The sequence below is a fragment of the Engraulis encrasicolus genome, chromosome 5 (genome assembly GCF_034702125.1).
Source record: "Engraulis encrasicolus isolate BLACKSEA-1 chromosome 5, IST_EnEncr_1.0, whole genome shotgun sequence".
Lineage (NCBI taxonomy): Eukaryota > Metazoa > Chordata > Actinopteri > Clupeiformes > Engraulidae > Engraulis > Engraulis encrasicolus.
Genome location: NC_085861.1, coordinates 33,250,981 through 33,257,999, shown reverse-complemented (window position 1 = coordinate 33,257,999; position 7,019 = coordinate 33,250,981).

The window sequence follows — 7,019 nt, the reverse complement described above, 5'->3', positions numbered from 1 at the left end:
TCACCGTGCCAATAGAGGAAGGGATCGAGACTGCCTTCGAGCGAGGCGAGTTGGAAGACTACCATCTACCCAGTGGAGGTTGGATGCAGAGGCTTTATGGGGTTGTCAACTATACGCCTCCTAAAGGCCATGGGAGTCACCGGAAGGAGGCTTAAGAAGGCAACAAAGGAACTGGCAGAGGAATCAGAGAAAAGGAGCTTTTGGCTGCGGAGGAAGGACACCTAACCGCCAGACAGCAGCTGTAGGGAACAGCAAGCCTGCGCATTCGGCACCTTTCACTCAGCACTGTTGCCGCCCCAGCAACCAACGCACCCGAGCACAGCTGCTAGGAAGGGGTTAAAGCCAGCAGCCAACGAACACCAAACAGCTCAACTGCCTCACAAACAACTCGTCAGTAAGCATTCGGCACCTTTCACTCAGCACTGTTGCCACCCCAGCAATCAACGCACCCGAGCACAGCTACTAGGAAGGGGTTAAAGCCAGCAGCCAACGAACACCAAACAGCTCAACTGTCTCGTCAATTCTTCAGTACGCATCTGCCTCAGCTGTAAGGTCTTTTTTTTTTTTTATCTTATTTCATCCTTTTATTTAGTTAGTTATTTGTTATGCTTATCAATGTATGGAACGTATGTATTATTGGTGTAAGAGAGAGGACCAAAGCTGTACGCCAGGAGCAGATGAGCAGTGAGATTGGCCACTCACTGCAGGCCCACCAGCTGGAGCGGGAGTTGTGGTCATAGAGGTAGAAAATAACACTAGAGAGGACCCCGCCCCCCTTTTTACGGCAATCTGTAGCGGCCATTATCTGTAGGTAGATCAGATAACTGGAAATTAACGGAGAACGAGGCTCACCTCTGTCAAAAATGGCTTAATCATGTGAAAATGTCCACCAACACACTATACAAGGACAATAGTTGAAGTGTGTTGCTAACTATGTTCATAAAATATATTATTTGATTTTTAAATGTATTTTATCGACTCATATGATTTTAGTAGATATTTAGCCTGCCATTTCAAATCTGGTGTTTGATTAATGTGTTACTTCATATTCACACAGTTTTAGTCAATGTTTTGTCAGGGGTGGGCGTGTTCTCCATTGACATGCATTGCCCGAAGGTACCTACACTACGTACCTACGGAAGTTAGGAAGCTCCAGCTGCCATTTCCCAGTGCTGTCGCAAATTGCTGTGTCCTCTCTAGTGTTATTTTCTACCTCTATGGTTGTGGTTCAGGACCGAAACACCCAGAGAAGTTTGGACACCTGATTACATCTGCTTCTGACGTAAGGCTACAGCTACCTGCGAAGGTGGTTGAGGAAGGCACTTCCTGTGTATGCATTAGGGCTGGGCGATATTGAGAAAAACAATAATCTCGATTAGTGTCTGCTATATCTCGATATACGATATATACTGTATCTCGATATCTATGCAAGGGAAAAAAAAAACCCATGAAATTCAGCAAAGGTTTTTCTTTTTATTTAAGTGCAAACAGCCCCCCCCCCACCCAAAAAAAAAAATCCAAGCAAAGTTTTTTTTATATATATATATATATATAAAAGCTATGTGGCTATCTAGCCAAAAGATGTTCAATGTTGAAATTACAATGTAATGTTTTGTTCTGTTTGTTATTTTAAGGAAGATAATATGTACAAAAAAAAAATAACAAAGCATCAAAATGCTTAAACCATGTGAGATCAAAGGCTAGACTAGAGTCAGACAGGAGTCAGGCCCGTTGCTCCAGACCGCTTCCAGGCGGAACGAAAATAAACTGGACTATTTGTGAAGCGAGGGGTGCCTCGTCAGTATGCAGCGGTGATACACAGAGAAAACGGCTGTAATAAATGCTTATTAGTGTCACTGTATGCACTTCTAGAAACACTTAAATCATATTTTAGTTGTTTATTATCATTTCGAAGCGGTTTCCAATGATTGGGAAACGCATCACGGCTGTATTAGCACAGCCGGTTTACCCCACTCTGGTTGTATGGGACAAAGATGTCTGACAAAAAGCGTCACGGACGGACGGACCAACGGACAAAGCCTCTTATAGAGATGCTCCTCATCAGAGGCTCTAAATCCGAAATAACGCCATATTATTGAGCCGTTCGTCCTTTTCTTTGGAACAAATTCTGCTGTTTCGGCTTCTTCTGTGGGCGCCGCCATGTTGAAAGAGTTTATCAACACAAACACACGCCGCTACACGCAAGGGGAGGGGGAGGAGGCAGGGATTAAAGTTTTCCGTCGCTACGACGGATTTCCGTCAACTGGATGTTCGTTTGGACGGATTTCCGTCCGTATAATTTATGTCAATTAATTCACAATTTTTACTTTCCAACTGAACACAAATCGAGAGCACTCCTGGTCATGAGAAGGTGACAAGAGGTGTTTGGTGTACGGATTTAGTTATACACTCCACCACTGGTGTGATAGGCCTACAACAGATTCACTCATCAGTAGTTTTGAGCCATCCCCGTTCTTCCAAAAAAAAAAGAAGTACAGCACGAGCGGTGAACAATTCGGTAGCGGTGCAGCGCGAGAGACTAAAAAAAAATAGCCAACATTGTTGCTGATGGCAGAAAAGAAAATAAGTGTAATATGTCTTTAAAGTGCAATGACAATCGTTAAACGAGTTGGACTGAGATTCCAATATGGGCTAATAATGCATATGCATGGAATGCATAGCTAGAAGAAGGTAGGACACGTTTCCATTATCGTTGCACCTGCCGGGGCAGATTGTTAGAAAAAAAGAATAGTTTACTTCGACTGCGCATGATGTCTTTTTCATGAAGGGTTTGCATTTTAAGCATTGTGGCTTTTACTAACATTATTCATAGCCCCAATGGGACGGCTATCATTGGCAGCTAGCTAGGATACCACGCGTTTCATCCTCAAAGTTTAGCGCGTTTGACTGGCTGCGTAAAAGGGCTATGATAGAACTAGCTCTAGTTGTCTTTCTGACAACGGATACTTTACTGTCTCATCTGTAATCATAGCAGATTAACTTTGTTGTTGCCGATTCAAGAAATAAGTTAAGTAATCTGCTGCTAAACAGCAATAGTTGATGTCTTCTCCCAATAATATAAATATCATTTCCTTTATTGACAGGTTGTCAAAATTGGGTATTTTTGTTCTCAGCATATTAAAGAATACCTGTCTTGTGGCAGTGTATTTGGAACAGTGAATTAAGAAGTGTTCTTCATTTTCGATCATGTTTATACAATATACACAGGTTCTCCTTTCTCTCGGTAGCCACGTTTTGTGGTGTCTTCCCTTTTCAATGTTCAAATTGTGGTCACTTATTCTATATTTCGTCATGAGTCTTCTTTTTTTCCTTTCTCTAACTTGTAGTAAATATGGCGCTAGACAGTATGGTCTCTCTAAAGCCCTGTATATGTCCAGTTTCTGATTATTTTTTATTTAATTCTCCCAAAATTCCAGATACTGATTTGTGTTTGTTTTGTCTATATCTATAAGTAAAGATTTTGTAATATGGCTTAAGTGTGTTATCTTGTTCTTATATGCTATTTTAAAGAGGATGTCATTTTCTGTGGCCAACTTGTGATGAAAGGCCTTTAGATGATATGATGTAGAGTTGCTATGAGCTAGGTGTAGCCAGAATTTAGATGCTCTTTTATTAAACGTGGGTTGCATTTTACATGAGTCACTGTTGCTATCCCAGACAGAGCCAATATTTTATGCCACGTCTTGTTCTGGGAAGCAGTGTCCTGATGGGTGGACTCATATGGTCGATAAATGCCGTTTCGATGTTTGTTTCACTTTCAAGGCTTGTTGTAGGCTATTGTTTGATGCTATTTTTGCTAACTGGAATAGTGTGCAGCAACAGTTGTGTGTGCGTGCTTGTTTTTGAGTGGCTCAACGTCTGTGTCCATCTTCTCGGACTATGCGTTTCGTTTGAGTTCAGTTATTTGCGCACTGCGCACAGGGCTGATGGGTGGGCGATTTGCCTTGATTCGAGTGGAAAGTTGCGCGACAAGCTTGTGAAAGTGTGTTACTTTTGTTAAACGATAGACGTCTGGCTGTGACTGTGTCGTGTCTGCGTGCGTCGTGTCAGCTTGTATGAGAGAACACGAGTGCGTGCAGGAATTGGGGACGTTTTTTTTTATATCAATGGTAAGCGTGTGCCTGGCACCGCACATCGAGAGGCAAAAAAGTAGCCATAGGTTTTCAAAACGGTAGAACACAGAGGCAGACTACCGTCCGCACCCTGTTTGTAAACGTCAACAAGTTGTTCGTAACAGGATGAATAGTGAAAAAGGGTGAAAAACATACAAATAACCAACAACTAGTTTTCTCCCTCTGATTGCTATGACCAGACAGTGCATTGTTTTTTAAATGTAAGAAATACAACTGCAAGCAATGCGCACCAGTGCTTTCACCAGAACAGTGTTTGCCCATTCTGATGTGAAAGACAAAATATACCGGTAGCCTGCTACTACTACAACAACAAAAACCATAATGGGATCACTGTATCAACTCGATGCAATTCCAAGTCAATAATTCTGTGAGATCAGCTACCATTTTGAAGCAAAACTCATTGTGAATCCATTCTGCATAATGTTGTGAACAATTCATAAATAATGGGTAGAAATAAGAGGAAATAACCAAAACATGCCCCAAATTGCAGTTCAGTGCAATCTGGTGGCCTAGGCCTGCCCCCTCTCCCTCTTTCCATTTTTTTTGTATTTAGGAATTGGCATCTGTAAGCATAGCATTGTAGGCCTACATCTGATTGAGCACATCTGATTTAGTACCTATAGGTACATTCATATTGAGTGTATACAGACCTACTTAGTGTATAATGAATATTCATTGTTAATGTGAAGTGTAAAGTTTTATGTTGGTTGAAGCTCTGATTTTGTGGCAGTTTTTGGTATTACTAGCACCCTCAAGACATAGGCCTATTCTGCTCTAGGCGACTGCCCTGTCTGCCTATGTCTAGCGCTGGCTCTGAGCCTCTGACACCATTCCTTGCGTAAAACCAGTGTATATTTCGTTACGAGGGCAGAGCCTGGCTACATTGGTTTTCGTAGGGTTACGGAGTGATACTCGATCGGGTACCTAACCGGTAAAAAAGTTCAGTCAGATGACTTTTTTTTGCTTTAATCCCTGAGGAGGAGGAGCAGGGGGAGGGGAGCCAGCTCTGTTGGGGGAAAACACACGCAAGGAGGAGGCGGGGCGGACTGCTCCACAGCACAGAATGGAAATCAGAGTGGCGAAATCTTACGCATTTACAGCCTAAACTCGAGATATTCGATATGTCAAAATATTAATCGATTTCATAAAACTTCTCGAGAAACCGTAAAACTCGATTAACCGCCCAGTCCTAGTATGCATCAAGTAGTTTATGAATGTATATTTCCTATGTTTGCCTATTAATTTTCGAGTAGGACCCCCTCGAAAATGAGATGGCACATCTCAAGGGGCCATCCTTGTAACAAATAAATAAATTAATTGATAATCAATAAAGATGTTTGTGTCACAATTCTTATTTTCTCTCACTGACCCATGGGGACCAGAGGAGGTGCGACAGGCAGCAATGCCCAGCAGGTATTAACAGCTACCGGTACAATCCTTACTTAGGTTATATTGGTAATAAATACCGTATTGTGCATGGACAAGACATTTGCGAATAAATGTGTAATAACTGTCTGATTTTTCTTATTTCATGCCTTACAAGTTACTAACACCGGCATTAATATTGTATGCATCAGTGCTAATAGATGTAACCCTAAAATAAAGTGTTACCATATTCGTTAAACCCACGACGTCACTGTTGAATAGAAATTCGCCATTATGGAGTCCGAAACTTTCTCTGACAGAGGGTGAATCACATTACACCCCTTAGCCCTAGGCCAATCCCCTTTGCTTCCGTTTTGCGCGTCCACATGTAGGCGTAGTGCCATCCCGATTCACGTCCAGACAGAGGGGTAGGGATTCGGCGAAGGGCTTTCATCGCCTCCGCGCAGAGATTTTCAGACAACTCACTCCACGGACGGAGGGCTTAGACAGATTTCCCTGAGTGCATTGCGATTGCATTAAAAAATGGCATCCACAACAGCATACGAGATGAAGTATTTTCTCCGCAATTGTCGGTTTTAAAGTGGTAATAAATATTCCATTGTACTACGTTTAACATTGTCCTAATGTGTGATGGCCCTTGTCTCCGTGAAACGCACATGAAAAAAATCGCTAATGTCAACCTAATGCATGGAATTAGTGACAGCTGTGAGTGTCATTCCGTGATTGTTGAAGGGGCATCCCAATCCATAGGGGTTGCGTTTCAAGCCCTACACCTTGCAGCTTTGTTTGAAAGCACGAGGGGCAAGAGGAAGGCAAAGGGGTAGGGGTGGAGATCAGTAATGGGAAAGGCTCAGAGACCTGCTTCAATGAGAGACCAATGGCTGGCGAACGTTATGTGAAGAAAATCACAATAATTGGCACCAACCCTTGTTGTATATCATTCCCGTGTGTCCTATTTCTTTTGTTAGAAGTCTAAATATGTGGTATAACTGATTTTCCCGCGATTCATTTAGGCTATTTTAGAGATTAGGCCTATCTGTAGCTCCAGGCTTGTCACCTAGGCCAACGCCACCTAGATTAGACTATAGGTTGCAGTAAAATTGCTGATATTAGCCTACCCCATGAAACGCAGAAAGACTAGGCTACACATAGGCAGGCCTATTAAATAAATATAAACTGATCCTTGCAAGGTCCAAATTACCGTTCAGCGAAGTAGGCTAGGCTACTGGAGGCATCCCAACGAGACAGCTGCGCGTATAGGATAATGTGACCTAATAATCAATAATATTACTTCATAAAGACGTGATATTAATAACATGTAGGCTAATTTAATCTAGCCCTATCTTTCATTTTGTCGTTATGAGTAGGCCTAGGCTATGTCGTCAATCAAATAGCCAAAAAGCTGAAAGGTTCTTCAAGACAATAACGGACACGTTTGTTTGGGAGAGCTGTAGATTGAAGCGCTTTTATAGGCTATTT